We start from the raw sequence: 21,291 nt of genomic DNA, 5'->3' as shown, positions 1-21,291 counted from the left end.
GTTAAGTGCAGTCCTCCCTCCAAGACTCCCTGCTGCCTGTCCCCTGACTTACACCTGAAGCTGCCAGGACGGGAAGGAAGCTGTGGGAGCGGCTTCCACAAGCTCCAATGGCTCCCCTTGAGAATCTCTGTGCTCTATGGATAGGGTGTGAGCACCAGGCTGGGAGGAGATGGGACCTGCCAGTGGCAGACTTTCAAAAGCATTAAGTTCATATTAATGATTCAATGCAACAAATCTCATAAATAAATCAACGGTCTCTGCTCTCGTCTTGTTTGATTCAGTAAGCAGCTGGTTATGTCAAAAGCACTGAGGTTCCTAGGGGATCACAGAGCTAGAACAGGAAGAACCTCAAAGGTCAGCTAGGCCAAACCCCTTTGTCTTACAGAAGAGGAAACTGAGGCAAACAGGGTTAAGTGACTTCCCCAGGGTCACCTAGCTAGTAAGTGTCTGTGCCTGGGTCCAAACTCAGGTGACACTCTATCCACTGTGCCTCCCAGCTGCCCTTAACTGAGGTAAGAGAACACTTAAAAGAAAGTTTAAGCTTCAGAAATGAAGAAACAACTCAGAAGTCCCAAGACACAGGAGTGGAGGAGAGATGACAAGGGCTATGATCATATGATGAGATATCACCATAGTAACAACAACAACAACAACTTACACCAATAGAGCCTTCACAGACCTTATCTCATCTGATCCTTCTCACAACCTGGGAAGGAGGTGGGATCATTGTCCACATGTTACAAAAGGGGAAACTGAATCTAGGAGGTTTTGTGACTTCCCTTCACATCACTAAATGACAGCATGAATGTAAATGCTGTGTTTTGCATACAAATGCCCATCACCATCATCTTTGTGATTATTATTGCTCCTTGAGGTCAGGGACCATTTACTTTTTCTGTCTCTGGATCTCCAGAGCCCAGCAGAGAGTCTAGCACACGGCAGGCATTCCACCCACACTACTGAACAAAGCTGAATTGGTACAGCCTGGAGCACATTAATATTGTGATTATTTTTCATCCTACTTATCTCCAGCCATTAGTTAATGAACCCTAATTTGAGAAAGGCCCCTCTGCCCCAGCATCCGCCTGACAAGGTTGTGCGAGAGAATATTCATTAGCTTCTTCGTGTCTCTGTGGCTTTTGTTTGAACAGAAGGAAGACCCCTGCGTGCCTTGCATCTGGAGTGACATCTCACTCCCACCCTTTTGGATGCAGGTCTATGGTCCTCCCAGCCAGCAGGGAACATGTGTTTCCTCCCAGGAGCAGCGCCATTAACAAATTAAAGGGTGACGTTGGTAAACAAAGGGCATTTTTCATCATCCATTCCCCACTGGGAGACTTTGATCCCTCTGTCAAGTAAGGCAGGGGCCATCTCTGCCTCTCCATCACTTAGAGTATGAGCCACAGGCATCCTGTCATCCATGTCAGCCTGCTAGATGTCTCAGAAACCTCCCTGGTCAAATCGGGGGAGGGAGGCAGGGGACGCAGCTTCAATAAGTTAATGGCTGAAATAACATCTGAAAAGCAGCATGTCAGACATGTTGCCACAGGACCTTTCCATCTCAAAGTAGCATCTTCAGCCTGGAAGCTCCAGCATGTGCACCCCTGACCCTGCCCTGGGCACAGGAAGGTGAGCCCTTCCACCCTGATGCACCCCTGGGCACTGTGTGTGTGTGTGTGTGTGTCCACCATTGATCAGCTCTCATCTCTCACTTTCAAAGGGACTGACACCTGGCTCCTCTTGAGCTCTGCCGGTCAAGCCTCAACTGGCTTGCTCTTCATTCTCAGGGCCATTTTAAATCCCTTTTCCTCATTATCAAAGTCACCTTTGACTAGAGTCTGATGAGATGGGAGTCTGAGCATTCATCTGCTCTTATTAGGGGACAGGTGGTACAAAGACGTGTTCAGCGACAGATGATAAAAGAATGTTCAATCACTCCAAACACTGCTCTACTATAACAGCATCGAAACAACTCAGGGATTAAAGCATTAATGGGGAATGACAGACACATGCACATCCTCAGTTCTAGAAAACATATGTTTTCTATTAAGTGCTCAAGGGGGCATGCATGACATCTTAAACTCTGATCATACACGAACTATACATCAAATAGTGAAGAACAAAAAAAGAGAGAAAAGAAAAGGAAGGAGGGAAAGAAGGGAAGGAGAGAAGAAGGAAGGAAGAAAAGAAGAGAAAAAGGGAGAAAAGGAGGAGAAAGAGAAAGGGGAGGGAAGAAAGAGAAAGAAAGGGAAAGAAAAAAGAGAAGGAGGGAGGAAGAAAGGAAGGAAAGAAAGAAGGAAGAAAGCAATGAAGGAAGGAAACAAGGAAGCAAGGAAGGAAGGGGAGAGAAAGGAAGAGAGAAAGAAGGGAGAGAGAAAGAAATAGAGAGGAAGGAAAGAAGGGAGGGAGGAAAAGAATTCTTTGGCCCACCTGTCTCTGAACTCCTATCCACCTGGAGCAAATCATGGACGCTCTCAGAGCCTCTGTTTTATCATCTGTAAAATAAGACATGTATTTTCTTCTACCCTGGGGATGGCTGCATTTTTTCCAAGAAACTCTAGCATTTGTTTTTTCAGATAAATTTCTCAAACGAATTAAAGTAACTCTGAAGGCTGCTGTTTTAAGACATTGGATTCTTTGCTGGTGCTAATTAATTTGGCTATGATATTTTCCCACCATCCCCATGGGTTGATTTTTAGAAAACCATTGCCTTTGAATTCTATGGCCATAGTGGTGCCTTGACCCTGAGAAGGAGGCTTCATTATTAAGAGATCCTAGTTCACAAATTAGGACAGTATATCTGGAAGAAAACATTCTTGAGCTTTTCTTTTATAAGTCAGGACTTTCCAGAATCATAAATTTTCAGAGTGGGAAGAGATCACAGAAGCCATCTAGCCCAACCATCAGCTCAATGGCTGTCTTCTACTATATACCCATCAAATGGGAGAGAGCGGCAGTGAAAGAAAGCCTGCTGCCTGGCAAGGCAGACCATGACACTTTGTTGTAGCCATTATTATCACAAGTAGTTTTTCTTTATAGCAAACTTAAATTTCCCTCTTTGCTCTGTATTATGTGCCCAGAACTAAACACTGGATGCCCTGTGTGTTCTGCCCGGGGTAGAAGATGGCAGAACAACCACCTCTGTAGTCCTGGACACTTTCCCTCTCTCTGTGAAGATGAAATATGCAAACCTGAGGCTTTCTTTAGGCAGGGAGCTCATGGGATCTCCCATCTAGCACCTTTATTTGCTGATTTTTAATGGAAATATGACAAACAGAAGCAAATGTCTTTTGGAATTTCCTAACATGGCTAGTTAGTTCTAACTAGTTCTAACTCTTTTTCCTAATAGTGCTTTCTTTATTTTTTATGGAGAAAAAAACACATTAAAACCTTGGGAAAAGGCAGCTAGGTGGCGCAGTGGATAGAGCAACAGCCCTGGATTCAGGAGTACCTGAGTTCAAATCTGCCCTCAAACACTTGAAACTTACTGTGTGACCCTGGGCAAGTCACTTAACCCCCATTGCCCCGCCAAAAACAAAAAACAAAAACAAAAAAGAAAAACCTTGGGAAATGATGATACAGAGTTTAGGCAGAGACAGGATCCAAGTGCCCTGATGAAATAAAGGTCTAGGTACCTATGGTGCAGCCAAGAAGTTTCCAGCCCCTTCTCAAAAAAAAAAAAAAAAAAAGTCCTCAAGATTGGACCTTGTTTTGACAAGAAACATCTTCTTCTTTCTATCAGGTGCCCCTGAGCCCAGGTAGTTACAAAGTCAAGTAGGTGCAGTTCTCACTGTCTTTCCCCCTGCGGTGGGTGGGATAGGGACAAGTACTGCCAAAACAAGCCATTGCAAACTTTTGTGTCTTCTGTACAGTGAAAACTATCCAGCAGAAGAAGCCCCAGAAATGACCTTTAAAAGCTCAGGGTACAGGAAACTTGAGGATAGAAGCTAGAAGCTGGGTTCAAATCTAGCCTTGGACACATACTGGTATCTAACCTGCGGAAGTGATTTCACCTGAGTGCTCCAGGAAACTCTAAGATTACAAATTGCAGGCAAGATGCCCACCTGTATTGGTCAAGGGAATTTCCCGATGAGGGAGTTGTCTATATTATGGAAAACCCAGGTCTAATCCTTATCATTATCATTAAAAAAAGGTGACTTGAGAGTCAAAGGACTTGGGTTCAAATGTGACCTCGGTCAATTACTACCTATGTGAACTTGGGCAAGTCTCCCAAAGCCTGTTTCCTGGTCTGTAAAATTGGGGGTTGCACTAGATTGGGGGGTTGCTTCTGAGGTCCCCTCCAGTTATTAGATGCCAAACATTGTGTCATACAAAGACAGACACAAAGCAGTTCCTTCCTTCAAGAGGCTTATAGTCTCCTGGGTTGGGGTATGGATGCATGTGGTTGTGTGTTTAAATACACAAACCTAAATAAGCACACAAAAACACAAAGCAAAACCAAAGTAATTTGTGGTGGAAGGAACCAACTGCAGCAAGGGTAAGGAGAGGTTTTTGTTGTTTGTTTGGTTTGTTTTTAAAGGCGAAAAAATACTAGCTTGTTTTCAGCGGTGAGTGACTTAGACCGCCTTCAAACCCGGAGCTCCAAGCTCCCAGTAGCATTAGCCGACCTTCTGTTGTGTCTGAGGAAATGTATCTGCACCAATAATGTTTTCTCAGGAGATTTCATTACTGAAAAGGCTCATTAGAAAAGACATTAAAATACTAATTACCTCATAAACTATTTAGTTGTGTACCCAGTGGGAGAGTACTCACTTCAGCTCCAACTCCTTCCAGAGAGAGCTAATCAATTAATGTTCATTAGGGTCTGAGGGCTGCTGAGAACAGGAGGAAGTCAGGGGGTATCTGGAGAGGGGTGGGGCTGTAACCAAAGGGAGCCTCACTCAGCTGCGGGTAGAGGGGGAAGAGAAAAAGAAATAGAAACGCATCCTGCCTTGGACCTCTCAACATGCATGCCTGCCTTCCCACCTCCAGTGGGCAGTTTACCATGGTGGATGTCACTAATGGCCTTCGTGGGTCAAGAATGGATAGCCCCCAGGCAGATGACCATTTTCACAGGCTATCTTGTGGTTTTGAAAGGGATGATAAAATGAAGCCATGACTGGGAGGAAAGGGAAGCAGTGGGAAAGGGCAGAGAGAAAGCTGGCAAGGAAGTGAGATGGTGTGAGTTCAAACCCAGCTTGGCATTAACTGTGGGTGTGACCTTGGGAAAGTCCTTTCATTTCCCTATGTCTCAGTTTCCTCAGCTGTAAAATTAAGAAAAGAGATGAGAGACCTCTATTCTCTTTTGTTTTCCCGTAATAAAAACTCTCCAGTTCAATTCAAATCAAAACCATTCAATCTGTATCCCAGGAGCTGGGGTCACAGAGACCAAATAGGTCTTCATCTCAAAGATTGCATGTTGAAATAGGGGCTACAAGACCTATGCAGAAAGGTTAAAAGACTAATGAAATGATAGGAGGGAGCGAATGCTAAGAGTTAGGGAGATTAGGAAAGATTCTCTCTAGCCTTGAGGAAAACCAGAGTTTCTAAGAGGTGGAGGTGTGCAGGCAGAGTGTGCCAGGCTAGGCAAAGGCAGGGGAAATGGAATGGCTAATTTAGGGAAAAGAATGTAGGCCAATTTGTCAGAAATGTAGTGAAATGAGGTTAAATGGGTCAGAAAAGACAGACTTGAAGACACATTGAGAAGAATATGTCTTTTTCTTGGTTTCAATACAAGCCCTGGAGTTTCTATGTATCTTAGAGGCAGCAGTGGCCTACTGATTATTCTTGATTTTGTATCTATATCTATACACACACACACACACACACACACACATATACATATACAATATATATTATATGTGTGTGTATGTGTACATGTATATATGTATACTAATCTATGCATGTGTGCATACACATACACACACATAAAATATATCTACATATATACATAAGACTAACAGTAAAACTCTCCCATGTCCCTGAAAACAGGACCCTCTTCTTAAAAAAAATAGGCTTTTCATCTCCTCAGAGACTAATTTCTAAAGGAAATTCAAAAGCCCTCAGCAGTTTTTGAACTCAGGTTCAAGACTTTCATTTTCCGCTCATTTGCATGAACAAATATTTGGTCAGGCTCAGCAAAGTCACCTCAAGGCACCCAGTTGTGGTTCATTTGCCTAAGTCTGGCCCTGGGCTCTTCTAGGTAGGATCTTCAGGTCCATAGGTGAATAGAGAAGGGGAGAAGGAGGGAAGGGAGAAGAGCCTCAAACAATTGAATGCTTTTCATAGTCACTGGCAGTTTGGGGCAGTTCTTCACTTTCTGAGCTAGGCCCAAGTGGAAAGAAACCAGCTCTGTTTCAGAGCTTGGGTCAATTGGCACAGGGTCCAAGAAGGAGCTCCCCATCTTGTCTGGACAACACTGGGCACAAGACGACAGTCAGAGGCTGTGGCTGTCTCGGGCTGAGCTGAAGGTGAGGGGAGGGCTGTGGGAAGGGGTGCTCCTGTTTGGAAAGTCCTACCTATTGCAGATGCCTGGAATTTATGGAGGCAAAACTGACTTTACTAATTCAGTTCAACGAGCTTTTATTGAGCAGATACAATGGGGGACGAGGGGAGGTGGATCAGACAGGGTTTCCGTGTAGGAAAGTGGTATCTGAATGGAGGCTTGAATAGGTGGAAGTGAGAAGGCAATGATTTCCAGATATGAGGGACAGCCTGGGCAAAGGCACGGTGGTGGTAAATGGGATGCTAAGTTGGGAAGTAACCTGGTTGGACCAGGCTTTGAATCACGGAGCAAACTGTCACACCCCTATCAAATGTCCCCATTTTAATCTGGGCTTTTATAGTTTCTTATTTTGAAATAAATGGCCTTCTAACATTGACCTGCTCTTTTCTGAAACAGGATTATTGAGTTAGGGCTAAAAGGAACCTTAGAGATCTCCTAGTACAAACCTTTCATTTTTGTTTTGTTTTGTTTTTGCTGGGCAATGAGGGTTAAGTGACTTGCCCAGGGTCACACAGCTAGTAAGTGTCAAGTGTCTGAGGCTGGATTTGAATTCAGGTCCTCCTGAATCCAGGGCCAGTGCTCTATCCACTGCACCACCTAGCTGCCCCCAAACGTTTCATTTTTTAAAAGGAAGAAGCTTTGACCAGAAAGGCTAAGGATAGTTGGTCACACAATGGAATCACTAGCAGGGGCAGGATCTGAATCCAGCTCCAAATTCAGAACTCTTTGCACAAATAGCTTTCATTCAGAAAAGGCACAGAGCAATGGCCTTTGAGTTACTCCAGTGCAGATTTCTTTGACTAAACCAAAGGAGGGAAAGGCCCGTTCCCACCCTGCTGGTCTGCGAATCCTCTGACATTGCTCTACATATATGGGTCACAGAGGATAAAGAAGTAGGTTCTATTTGGGGGAGGATTCCTTCCTGGAGTGACTCCAATGAATCTGGAACCCAGCGGGAGGATTTAATTGGCCCCCGTGATTTCCATCTCTGTTACCTCATTTCTGCGTCCATCCCTCTGCCGTCCAAGAGTCCCATTCTATCAATCAGAAGGGACATCTGGCCATTGTTGGGCTGCCCAAGATGCTCCAAAGTCAAGGACACCCTGATCAGGCTAGAAACTCGGAGGGCCATTGATTTCTCCTCTCTCATGATTGTGAGCCTGGTGACTCGGGTTGTCAAGTCACATGGCCAACTTTAAAAGACCCTGAGTTCTTCAGGGGGAAGAGGAGAGGATTAGCCATTGGAAGATGAAGCTTCTGCCACTGACTGAACATCTGGCGACTCATTCCACTGGTCTGAGCCTCAGCTTCTTCATCTGTAACATGGGAATAACAGGAACTGCCTCCTGGAATTGTGCTAATGCTGAAACGCCATCATGTCTGCACTGTGATTTGTGATTCTCAGTGGAAATAATCAGCACCAATGATTATCACTGATACAGCACTTTCCCTTATTTACAGTCCTCTATGTATCGCCAAGTCTATGGATTGCATGGAAGAGGCAGTGAGGGCCAGGGAGAGGAGCGGAGGAGGACCTAGGTTCAAATCCTACTCTTGCCATTGCATACTTGAGTGACCTTGGCCGAGTCATTTCCCCATTAGACTGTGAGCTCCTTGAGGGCAGAGACTGCGTTTGGGTTTGGGTTTTTTAGGGTTTTTTTTGTTTGTTTGTTTTTGTTTTTGTTTTTTGCCTTTCTCTGCAACTTTAGCTCTTAGTACTGTTCCTGGCATAGAAGGAGCTTAATAAATGCATGCTGACTTGTCGACTTACCCTCTGCGGACCTTGGTTATCCCTTAAAATAAAGGGGTTGGACGAAATGACCTCTCGGGTTCCTTCCTGCTTTAAATCTATGATAATAATCATGATGGGGAAACTTGGTGGTGCCATAGTGCATAAAGTGCAAGGCATGGAGTCAGGAAGACCTGAGTTCAAACCCACCTTCTGACACTGATTAGATGTGTGACCCTGGGCAAGTCACTTCACCCTGTTGGCCTCAGTTTCCTCATCTGTAAAATGAGCTGGAGAAGGAAATGGCAGACCAGTCCAGTATCTTTGTCAAGAAAATGCCAAATCGGGTCATGAAGAGCGGGACATGACTAAAAAATGACTCAACAATAAAAGGAATAAGAATAAGAGCCAGCATTTTTATAGCCTTTTAAGTATTGCAAAAATGCTTTACAAATATTATCTCATTCAATCCTTGCAATAACCCCAGGAGGTAGGTGCTATGAGAAAATTGAGGCAGATGGGGGTTGAATGACTTGCCCATGGTCACACAGCCAGTCAAAGTGTTTGAGGCCAGATTTGAACTCAGATCTTCCTCACTACAGGTCTAGCACCACTTTACCTAGCTATGCTCCTATGTGACCAGTGAACCCACAGGACTTGGAGTAGGTGGCCACTGGACAGGTGTGTTTTTTAAGCCACCCTGCTCCTTTCTTCCTTGGCGAGCTGATCAAAACTGACCACTGAGGAGATACTGGACCCTAGAAAGGTCAGGTATAGAAGATAAGATCCAGGCTGACTTGTTCCTTGACTGAGGCAAGGGAGGATGGGAAGGGGGAAGACCTCCCCTCCCATCCCCTTCACAGAAACTATTTGTGACATCTGTTCCTCTCAGTCTGAGGGGAAGCACATCACTTGTGGCTGGATTTTCCTTCTCAAAGGCAGGGCGCGTGTCTCAGATATTCCATTTTAGAAGTGACTCTGGGCAGTGATTTGGAACTGAAGGGTTTTTTTTTTCTTCTCGTCCGATCATCACACCACTCATATTTTCAAAAAACTGTGTCTCCACCCAGATCTTAGCACTTTATAACATTTTTTGGTGTGGCCTCCCTCCCGTCCACCTCCCCTGAACCTTGCAACATTTCCACTGGGCTGGGTGTCTGGAACAACTCCTCTAAACAGACACCTGGGATCTGGATTATTCAGTCATTGATGCATTTCAGAGCTCTTGAAATCAATTATTCAACATTTATTAAGCACCTGTTGTAAGCCAGGCACTGTGCTAAACCCTAGGGATACAAAAAGAGGGCAAAGACAGTCACTGCCTTCAAGGAGCCTATAATCTAATGAGCAAGCCCACAAGCAAACCAGCTATCTGCAGAATAAATATGAAATAACTCATGGAGGGAAGGCACTAGAATTAAGAGGGGGTGGGGAGGACAGAGGAGCCCTCACAGTAAGTGAGGGCTTTGGACTCCATGAAAAAGAGACTTTCCCTGAAAGGGGGTGGGGGGTGTCACTTAAGATCATGGATTTTGAGCTAGAAAGGAAATTAGAAGTTCCCCCTGTTCAATCCTTTCCTCTGAGAGATAAGGAACCCGAAGCCCACATCGGTGAAAACACTTGTCCTCAGTTTCATAAGTAGAAATTCAACCTCAGAACTCCTGATTCCAAAGGTAAGAGAAATCACAGATGGCAGAACCTGGCTGTGAATCCGGTCCACGGACTCCTAAAGCCTTTGATCCTCAGTTTCCTTATCTATAAAATGATGAAGATAACACCTCTTAGTCCCGCTCTCCCCATCCTAGTCTGCTGTGAGGCTACGGCGAGCCCACAAGGGGATGCATTTCTAGTGACACAGGTCACCGTGATTAGCGTATCAGGGTCAGCTTTCTAGGAGTCTTTTCTTCTTTCTTTAACATTGCATATTTCAGCCCATTTCATCTGAGGCGTCAGAGTCGGCCCAGTCCCAGAAGGCCATTAGAGCTGATTCTTGGTCCCAGCAGCACTGGAAACCTAATGCTGGCCCTGCCGGCCGAGGCCCAGGTTTCCGCTGTGCATATCCGCCAGTTATTTGCATAATACTTAACCCCACTCTGGATAACCATTTTTTCAGCCACCTATTGTTGCAAACACAGTTTGGCTCCAGCTTCCCTCACAGTGAACAAACACCATTTGGGAAACTGACACCCTCCAGTGTGCATTGGCACAACACAATGCATGGCCCCTAGAAAATTACAGAATCCTAGAATGCCGGAGTTGGAAGGGCCACCCCCAGCCCTTCCCCCAGCTATCTAGGTCAACTGGCCCCTGCCCAAGAATCCCCCTCTACAATATAAATGGTCATTCAAGCTTTGCTTAAAGACTTCCAAGGAAGGAGAGCCCACTACCTGGCCCAACCCCTCCCCCAGGAGAACTCATTTCACTTTTGGACAGCTCCAATTGTTTGGATGTGTTGTGGTGTTAGGTTTGTTTTTTTTCCTGACACCAAGTCTAAATCAGGCTTATAGTAACTTCCACTATATCTAGCCAGCTCAAATCATATTTCACCTTCATTCCCGGCCACTTTCTTCCTATCTGCCTCTCAATCATAGGACCTTGCCACCAACCCTGCTGCCAAACCCACTGTCCTGGAGGATACTTAACCAGCTTAGTTCTGCCCCAAATTGCTCCTGAAGATCTCCCTCAGAAGCAGCATCGGCAGGGGGCGGTCCTCACTGAGAGTTTTCTACAACAGTAAAACCCACAGGCATACACAGAAACATTAAACGTGAAATCAGAGATTTAGAACTAGAAGCAGCCCTTGTGATTATTTAGGTCAACTCCCTTATGTTACAAGGGAGGAAACTGAGTCCCGGCAAATTTCAGTCACTTGCCCAAGGTCACGTAAAAATGGAGGAAAGTAGGGGAGGGAAGGAGGGAAAGAGGAGGGGAAAGGGGAGGGAGAGAGAGAAGAGAGAAGAAGAAGAGTGGCAAGCTGGACTGGAGTCAGAAAGACAAAGGATTGAATCTGTTCTAGCTGTGTGATCCTGGAAACTCATTCTAACCTCGCTGAGCCTCAGTTTCCTCATCAGCAAAATAAGACTACTAATAGCACTGACCTCCCAGGGTTGTTTTGAAGATTAAATGAGATGATATTGAGAAAGTACTCTGCCAACTGTAGAGTGAGCCATTCTTATCACTATCATGATCATTTGCTGTCATTAACACATGATTCCAACAAGACTAGCTCTCAAGAGAATTCCCAGGAGATAACAGTGGTTGTGGTGATGGAGTGAGAAAAGCCTGGCCCTTAGAGCAATCTCATGTTCTCCCCTGTCTCTCTCCCCCTTGGTTCTTCCCCCACCCCAGAAGCCCAGAGAACAGCTGGGCACATTCATCAGCCATGAGAGCAATGGGGCTTCACGCTCTGTTATCACGGGCATGGATGTTGGAGTCGGTATGCCGTGGCGGCCAGAACAAAGATCATTCTCAATCACACATGGGATGGGGGTGAGGGTGGGAGTGGGAGAGGGGAGAGGAGTGGCCTCTTTTGGCCAACTTCTCCCCTGTCCCCTCCCCCACCCCAGACGCCACCAGCCAGTCAGGACTCACACGTGGGGCATGTGGGAAGCTCATGTCTGGACCCAAAGTGATGTTGGCTATTTTGGAAAAAAGCAATGCCGAAAGTTGGCGGGTCGTGTCCAATGTCACTCTCCAGCACATAGCGGTGTTCTGTCAGAGCCGGACACATGAAAAACATTTGGATAATTTGAAATCATTTGCCCAGACCTAGGAAATGTCTATTTCAGGCTCTAGGATTTAATTCATATTTAAAGATGTGCCCATCAAGCCTCTTGTGGAATATGGACCCTTAAGGACAATCAACACGAAGACATTTCACCTTCTCACAAATTAAAAGCCTCTAAAATATAAGAATATTTCTCAAAATATCACTGGGAGCGGGGCAGCTAGGTGGCACAGTGGATAGAGCATTGGCCCTGGATTCAGGAGTACCTGAGTTCAAGTCCAGCCTCAGACACTTGACACTTACTAGCTGTGTGACCCCGGGCAAGTCACTTAACCCCAATTGCCTCACCAAAAAAAAAAAAACCAAAACAAAAACCAAAACAAAACAAAAAAATATCATTGGGAGCAATAGTGAAATGGTGGTGAAATATTGACTAGGGGTCTGGACCATGAAGAAGTCAAGAAGATGTGGAGGGTTGAAATTCTGCTTCTGACCCTTATTAGCTATGGGACCTTGTCTCAATTTCCTCATATGGAAAATGGAAGAAATGAGGAGGAGGAAGAGGAGGAGATCAAATGATCATTAAAGTCCCTTAGTGCTCTGGATTAATCATCTTAAATTCTTTTTTTTTTTAATGGGGCAATGGGGGTTAAGTGACTTGGCCAGGGTCACACAGCTAGTAAGTGTTAAGTGTCTGAGACCGGATTTGAACTCAGGTCCTCCTGAATCCAGGGCCAGTGCTCTATCCACTATGCCACCTAGCTGCCCCATCATCTTAAATTCTGACCAGATAATTGACTAAGATATCCCCCGTGACTTTCTTTACTAAAGAATGTGATTGGACCCAAGCAAGTTCTGTCCTAGGCCCCATCCAAGAAGATATTGTTACGTCAGGCACTTGGTTATTGGTAAGTCCTATATAAAAGTGGTTTCATACCACAGACCCTCAGGACTGCGCTGTGGAAGGCTCCATTTCAGGGGTGTCCTTGCCTTTATGTAATTTTGACAGTCTCTGATCAGCTGTGATTGAGTTGATGGGAGACACCCACCCCCTTTCCCAAACAAATCAGCCTCATCTCCTGTCACTGGGTCTGGAATTTCACCATTACTAATCCTTTCCTTTAGTTAAGCATTATCAACCACAGCCCCCCTCCCCCCACCCCATTTTTAAAAGCTGCAGATGAGCAGTGGAGGGGGTACCATATTCAGTTGCTAACACGTTAGTCTGAATTACTGTATCACACCCTTTCCTTTCTGGGGGTTGAAGTGGGTACAGCATGATGACTAAGAGAAGTGACAGAACAGTTCCTGTCCGTCCTTCATTTTCAAAGACAACCAATGGCATGCAGGTGATCTGACTTGTACGTGAATTGGATTTAAGTGAGAACAGAAAAAGGGAAGTGAGGGTGACTAGGAATAACTTTGGCCCACTTCCCAATTCTGGGTGGGGCTGATGTGGCATCTAATTAACTGTGGCTATTTTTTCATCTTCATAGGATCATAAGTTTGGAGCTGGAAGTGACCTTAGAAGCCATCCAGTGCAAATTTCTCATTTGACAGATGAGGAAACTGAGACAAACAGGGTTAAATGACCTGCCCAGGGTCACACAACTAGTAAGCGTCCGAGGTCAGATTTGAACTCAGGAACATGAATCTTCCTGACTCCAGGCACAGCACTCTGTGCACTATGGTGCCCCCTAGCTGAGCACCTACTGTGTTTCAGGCAGGGGTGTGCCGGAGATAACTCCAGCAAATTATTCAGTGTTAAGTATTTATACCTATGAAATCAGCAGATGCAACAAATTGGGGCTTGATTTACTGTTAAATATCAGACTTTAAAAAAGTGATGGAGAAAATGTTAGCAATACTGATTAATCTGTGACCGGTGTCTGGCTTTTCAAAGATGTGGTTGTTCAGTTTCAGGCACTAGGAATACAAATATGAAATCGAAACAATTCCTGTTCTCAGGGAGCTTCTAATCTAACCAGTGAAGACAAGATACAGAAATGGATACATACAAAAGAGTTCCAATCCACTTTGGGGCAAAGGGATTAGCAGTGGGGAGTAGATCAAAATCACCTGGGGACAAGGTGACACTTAAGCTGAACCTTTAAGAAAACAAGAGATTCTGAGAGAGAGAGGTGCAGAGGTGGGGCATCCCAGGAATGGGGAACAGCAAAAAAGCAACTTTAGCAGATTAAAATCATGCTTCCCTCGAGAGGGAAGTAATGAGCAGGAAGGCTGGAAAGGAAGTGTATAGCCAGGATTCCATGTTCTTTAAATGACAGAGGAGTATGCAGTGTATTTGTTCCTAGAAGTAATAGGGAACCAGTGAAGGTTATTGAGTCAGGGAGTGACATGGTCAGATTTTCACTTTAGATGATTTTATTTGTATGCCTTAAAAGCAGCTATCACAAATTTCTCATTAAAAAACCAAAGATTTGTTATGTTTTTATTGTTTTGGGAACCATACATTTTGTTATGAGCTGTCATTTGAAAATACTATGAAAAAGAAGACACAGCAATTTTGCAGTAGGATGGAGGCCTGAGAGTCAGGAAAAGCTGAATCCTGCCTCTGTCACATACTGACTGTGTGACCAAGAAAAAGTCATTTGACCTCTTACGGTCCCAGGAAAATCTCCAAGACTAAATTACCCAGGAGTTTCTGATCTCACAGATGGAAGGAGTCTCCCTACCAGAAGTTCTTCACACTAATGAAATCATAAGATGGGATGGAAATTTTAAAAAGAAGAAGAAGAAAGCCAGTGATCATATCCAGATAATGTTTCTGGAATCAATTTGGATCTATAAAACGAGGAGATGGGACTAAATGAGTTTGAAAGTCCCTTTCATTTTGAAATTCTTGGATACTGTGACCTTATATGCTGCTGAATTTTAAACCTGACAGAAAAGGAAGAAAAAAAGACAATTTGCAAATTGTGCCCAAAGTGATGAAGAGAAATACAAAGATTTGTTTCTGCCTCGTTTTGCTTGGAGGCAAAGCTGATGGTTCTCTTCTCCCTTCTTCTCTCCAAGGCCAAGGGTGTTAGAAGGAGACCTCCCAGGGCCTCCCACATGAAAGCCAAGCCAGGACTGGGCCATCTTACCAAGCCAAGCCAGACCTCATGATTCTGCTCTGGCAAAAATCTTGGAAAGTACAAGCTGTCGAAATTCCAAGAAAAAGCCTGAAATTGATGGGCTGAAAGCCGTACGCCCCTGAAATACAAGCATGCTCTGATTCCTTCTCCCCTCGTCCCCTATGCCAGTTGGGATTATTTGTGCCTGATCCCAAAGCTGACAGGGGTGTGTGCACCCCTACATGTGTGTGCACACGCACAAACACATGGAAACTGTGTGCCTGAGGACTTTGGGGGCTGGAAAGGGAGGTCTTTTCAGTCCAACTTCCCCCACTTTGCTCGCTCAGATGCATCTGATTTAGGGCTTTAGAAACGTTAAACAAACATGAAAACAAGACCCAGGAATGTGTGTGCTGGACTTCATGATGGAGACAGGGAGCAAGCTCGGGACTGTGTTTTACTTATTGCTATGGTTACAAAAAACAGGGGTGGACACAGAAAGAGAGACAGAGACAGAGACACACGGAGGGGAGAGAGAAAGGTGGGAGGGAGACAGAGAGAGAAAGAAGGAAGAGAGAAGAGAAGAGAAGAGAGACAGAGAAACAAATAGGCATAGATGGAGGGAGAGACGGGAGGGTAGGGAAAATGGAAGGGAGGGAAAGAGAAAAAGGGAGAGAAAAGAAAACGAGAAAAAAGGGGAGGAGGGAAAGAAAGGGAGGGAGAGAAAGAGGGAAGAGAGAAGAAAAGAGAGAAATAAATAGGCACGGATAGAGGAAGAGAGGAGAGAGGAGAGAGGCAGGAGGGAAGGGAAGGAGAGGAAGGGAGGGACAGAGGAAGGGAAGAGAAAGAGGGGGAGGGAAGGAAGGAGACAGAGACAGAGACAGAGATAGAGACAGAGGGACAAAGATACAACTGGAAAGACAATAAACCTTGGGAGAAAACATTGGGTCGGTTGGAGTGTGTGCATGTGAGGGAGACTTGGGTGGAAGCAGATAGAAGAGAGTTTAAGGAAGACAGGGAAAAGCAAGGGGAGTGAAGGAGGAAAACATATTTCAACACCCAGAAGAATAGAAGCATTTTTGTTAGTCGTGTGCACAGTTTTTATCATCTTACTAACACAACACAAATCCCAAATAGCCTGGATAAGGTCACTGAAGGGTCAGAGCATCATAGGATAACAGTTATAACTGAAAGGGACCTCAGAGGCCCTCCCTGCTCCACCCATTTTCCAGATGAGAAAACTGAGACTCAGGAAGTTTAACTTGCCCCAAGTCACAAAGGTAGTAAGTATCTGAAGGGGGATTTGAACCTAGGCTCTCTGACCTGCCAATGTTCTTTCCACTGTATTCTGCTGTAAAATGCGAAGCTTCCTCCATTGTTAAAATCCCAGCATTGGACCAGTCATTGTAGAACATGAGAGGTGGAACATTAGTGGTTCATGGGAATCACCCATCTCCATGCCTGTGTCTAGAAGATGTTCTTGCCTCACCTCCACTTCTTTGAATCAAGGCTCAACTTGAGAGTTCCCTACTACCTGAAGCCTTTACTGATCCCTAACTCCCTTCTAAGGTCCATCCCCAAATCATCTCGTCTCTCCTTGTATTTTTTGTTTACATACACACATACGTATTAATGTTGTCACCCATAACGAGATGGTAACATCCTTCAAGATAGGAATTGTTTTCCTTTTGTTTTGTATCCTCAACTCCTACCAGTACCTGGTACATAGTAAGGTGCTAAATAAATAAATCTATAGCTAGTATGATCCTGGAAAGGGGATTTCACCTCTTAGTTTCCTCACCTGTAATGGAGGTGCAGGCCAGATTTGGTGGTGCATGCCTGTAATTTCTGCTGGTGGGGGATGCTGGGTGGTGGATTCCTTGAATTTGGGGATTCTGAGCTGCCACCTGACTAAGCTGATTCAGTGTCTGCACTAATTCTGGCACTAATATGGGGACCCCAGGAAGTGTAGGACCACCAGGATGAGTAAGAAGGGACAAACTAGCTCAGGTTGGAAAAAAAAAGAATAGGTTCAAGCTTCTTTAGGGATCAGCCCAGGAGAGATGGGGAGTTTTTATTGCTCAATCATTTTAGTCATGTCCAACTCTTTGTGACCCCATTTGGGGTTTTCTTGGCAGAGATCCTGGAGTGGTTGGTCATTTCCTTCTCCAGCAAATTTCACAAATAAGGAAACTGAGGCAAACAGGGTTGGTGTTTTGCACAGGGTCGCACAGCTAGTAAGTGTCTGAGGTTGGATTTGAACTCAGGTCTTCCCAACTCCAGGTCCAGTGTTCTATCTACCATGCCACCTAGCTGCCCTGAGATAGGTCAACCAAGATCCAAAAAAAAAAAAAAAAGTGGGGTCAGTGGTAGCCATGGCCAAGCTTTCTGAAGTTTGTTTCAGGTCAAAATTCTATGAATTTATCTGCCCTCTCATTATAAATCGGTTCTCATTCACTCACTCAACAGAGTTATTAAGGTCCTGCTTTATATAAGGCACCAATAGACAAAATACAGACATAAGACATAATAGGTCTCACACAGAACTGTAACTAGGCATTCTGGTGCCTTGGGGAGGGAACTCCAGGTGTGTCTGCAAGGAGGGGGGAGGGGCTCCGTCATAAGCAGTAACACTGGAGAGTTTAAAACCACCCCTTGCATTGAAGCCAATAACCCCAGCCCTGAACCTTTGAACTCTTGGAAAGAGGTGGCAGCCAGGGCTGGAGAGAAATGCTGAAGCAGGTGGACAGGACACTCATTCAGATTGCACTGCACGGTCGTCTGGGTTAGAGCACTGTCCCAGGGAGGAAGCCTGCTCCCCAGATACCAGTGCCCTGAGAAAAAGCCACAGATGCCCCACCCAATTCTGACTCTGCTCCCACACCTTGATTAAGGAAAACTCACTTGGTATTTACAACTCACTTATCTTAGGAGATGAGTAATACTCCAATTTCCACTTTCTAAAAAGTAATAACAAAACCCAAGATTTTTTCTCTCCAACAACCATGTCATCACCATCTTGGTGTTGCTTAAGCCATACCACAATCACAGTTCATGCAGGCAGCTCTTCTTTCCTTAGGGTTGGTCATATAGCTGTTACCTAATCCAGAACCTGACATCTGACTTTGGCCTGTTTTATTCCTTGTTGGCACCTCCTTTACCCATAGGTAGTGCAGTGGATAGAGCACCAGCCTTGGGATCAAGAGGACCTGAATTCAACTCCAGCATCAAACACTTACTGTGTGACCCTGGGAAAGTCACTTAACCCTGATTGCCTTTTAAAAAAAAAAAGCAAAGCAGGTGAAACTCAGAATACTTCCACCAGAAGGGATCTTAGTGGTAGGTGAATGCCTCCCTCTCCGTCCATCTTAACCCTTAGGTGAAGAAACTGAAACCCTCCAGAGAAGTGAATTACCCAACTAAGCTCATACAGAGACCAGACAAAAACTCTAGTTTTCATTAAGTCTCTTGAGCGCATGTATGGGGCTTGCTATAATATCCTATTTTCTAAAATCAGGCGCCTTGTCTCTCAAATGGACTTACCAATACTTGAACACAATTGGTGGAAGGATCAAATGAGCTGAGCACAAAGCACTTTGTTTCCTATAAACACCAATGTCGATACTGAGGGGATAATCAACACGACTGGCATGTTCTGATTTTTCCTCCCTTTTTAACTCTTCCTCCTTTTCCCTCTTTCCTGTGCTTAAAAATATAGGTCAGGTACCAAATACATTTGCATCCTAGGGAGTCACATCCTCACCTAATCCACCCACCAATCTAAGGAAGTGGGTGGGCAGGCTATTTTGTTTGGAAGGTTGTGGGCTCTCAGAGGTTTGATGCTGCTCTGAATTCAACACTAATTTAGAGATGTCTTTATTCACTTATTTTTGTGATTGAGAAGCCAGCAGTCTGGGAGGTTAGTTTGGGGGTTTGTTTGTTTTTGTTTGTTTGTTTCTGAAAGACATAATATAAATTGGAAGCTTTCAGAACTCACACACAACTAGCTCATACTGATTTGGCAAAAGTAGATGAAAACCACTGACAGACTAATTAATATATGTTGAGTGGAAAGATTCCCTTATGAGATTGGTGCCACATATAAGGCTGTTATGAAAATTTATGGGCAAGGATTCAAGATATGGAGTCAGAGCCCCTGGGACAGCTAGGTGGGGCAGTGAATAGAGTGCCAAAACTGGAGTCCAAAGAACTGAGTTCAAATCTGGTCTCAGATATTTACTGAGCTATAGGACCATGGGTGAGTCACTTAATCCTGTCTACCTCAGTTTCCTCAGCTGTAAAATGAGCTGGAGAAGAAAAGAGCAAACCACTCCAGTATCTTTGCTAAGAACCCAAATGAGGTCACAAAGAGTCAGACACGACTAAAAACAACTGATTTGACCTGGGTTCAAATCCAAACCCTATTACATACTGCATGTCAATGTTAGACAAATGACCTACTTCTCTGGGCTGCTGATTCCTCCACTGTAAAAAGAGGGGGTGAGACTCAGTGACCTCTAAGGTCCCCTCCAGCTCTGTCTATGATCCTAGAAACTTCTTTTTTAACTGTATCTCAGACTATAATTCATTGATTTGAGAGAAATGGAAAACGTGTGGATTCTGTAACAGGACACCATCAGTCATAGACAAAGCAGCTTCAGAGAGAGGCTATCTGAGAAGCACCTTTTATCAAAAGCAGCACCTTTAAGGGTGACCAAGAGCCAGGATGATTTCCTGCTGTTCCCAGGGCTGAAGGGAAGCCCACCTAGTGCCGGGTGGGCAACACCGCCAAAACCTTTCTTCTGACTCCTGCATTGTGAGGCAGGGCCATGCTCTTCACCATAGCCCACGTGTGACCCTTGCAAAGGGCCTTGAAAAGAATGAAATGGGAGTTGTGGTTGAAATCTGGAATCCATTCCTGTCTTACACAGGAAGAGAATTAGGCATAAAATAACAAAGGCAACAGTGAGAAGAAACCCAGGCAGGCTCTCCCTGACATTAAAATCATGGAAGGATTTTTTTTCTTTCTTTCTTTTCTTTCATACTTAAAAAACAACAGTTTTGTATGCCATGAAAACCTTTCATCTGTGCCCTTGATGTTCTTTTGGAGTATTTCAGAGTTGGTAGGTAACAACTACTGGGGGCTCCCCTGACCAGCAGGAGGAGGACAGAGAAGTAAATTGATTAATTCAGAATCACTTGGTGCACAGACTAAGGAAAGCACAGATTTCAAAAGTCAGGTGAGGGCAGGGCTGTTTTGTGTATTGCCTATCTATCTCCAGTGCCAAACACATCTTTGCTTCAGTCAACAAAATAACCTCCTTAAAATCAGAGATTCTCACATTCGTCTTTGTAACCTTAGTGCCTAGCAAAGTGCTGGGGACCTAGATGGTGCTTCGTCAATGCTCAGTAATTAATTCACTGAAAGGAAGGTTTCTTCTCTTTTTTGTGTCATGGACCTCCTATGACAGTCTGATGGAGTATATAAATGCCTCTTCAGAATCATGTTTTTAAATAATTAAAGGTCCTGCTCAATTTCAGCTAAAACAAGTGTTCGTCACCATTTTGATGTCATGGATAGTAGTCTAGTGAAATTCATGGACTCCTTCACAGAATAATGTTTTTAAATGCATAAAAGAAAATGGATTCTAAAAGAAACAAATTATTTTGAAATGCAGTTATCTATCCATCCATCCATCTGTCTGTCCATCCATCTGTCCAGCTGTCTTTTTATCTTTTTAATTCATGGACCCCAAATTAAGAACCCCTAACCTGGCCTTTACTGCAGAGATATCAAACACACCATGACTACAACATTCTTACAGAAACTGGACTACAATGTATTGTGAAATATTTAACAAAATAAAAAAATACAATAAAACCAAAGACAACATTGAATTTTAAAACAAAGTCAATATGTGGCCTCCATGTATCCTTACATATACAGATGAATGGCCCTATTTTCTATTTGAGGTTGTACACTAGGAGTCTAGTGTCTATCTTCCATAGAGATACATAGGAAAACATGGTTAAGGAAAGCCCTGAATGAGATGCAAACCACTTATGAGCTCCACCATTGGTTGAAGTCTTGATATATAAGAGGCAGCTGATTCCACCATTGTGGTTTTCCATACTCACTGGCACGGCAAACTAGTTTGACATCTCTCCAAATCTTTGGTTGTTATGTATTCCATAATGAACTATTTTATCTAAAATCCTCATGGGGGGGCGGAGTGGAGAGGTAGTAAAAGTG

At 44.4% G+C, this 21,291-nt stretch overlaps 1 protein-coding gene across 1 annotated transcript in view; it reads right to left on the bottom strand.

Moving 5' to 3' along the window:
• Positions 1 to 21,291, bottom strand: part of CREB5 (cAMP responsive element binding protein 5) — a 420,900-nt gene that overhangs the window by 97,232 nt on the left and 302,377 nt on the right. The window lies entirely within an intron of this gene.

This window comes from Dromiciops gliroides, chromosome 5 (assembly GCF_019393635.1).
Source record: "Dromiciops gliroides isolate mDroGli1 chromosome 5, mDroGli1.pri, whole genome shotgun sequence".
NCBI classification, from domain to species: Eukaryota; Metazoa; Chordata; class Mammalia; order Microbiotheria; family Microbiotheriidae; genus Dromiciops; species Dromiciops gliroides.
The sequence above is the reverse complement of the archived record's forward strand: the minus strand, read 5'-3'. Positions and strand labels throughout refer to the sequence as shown.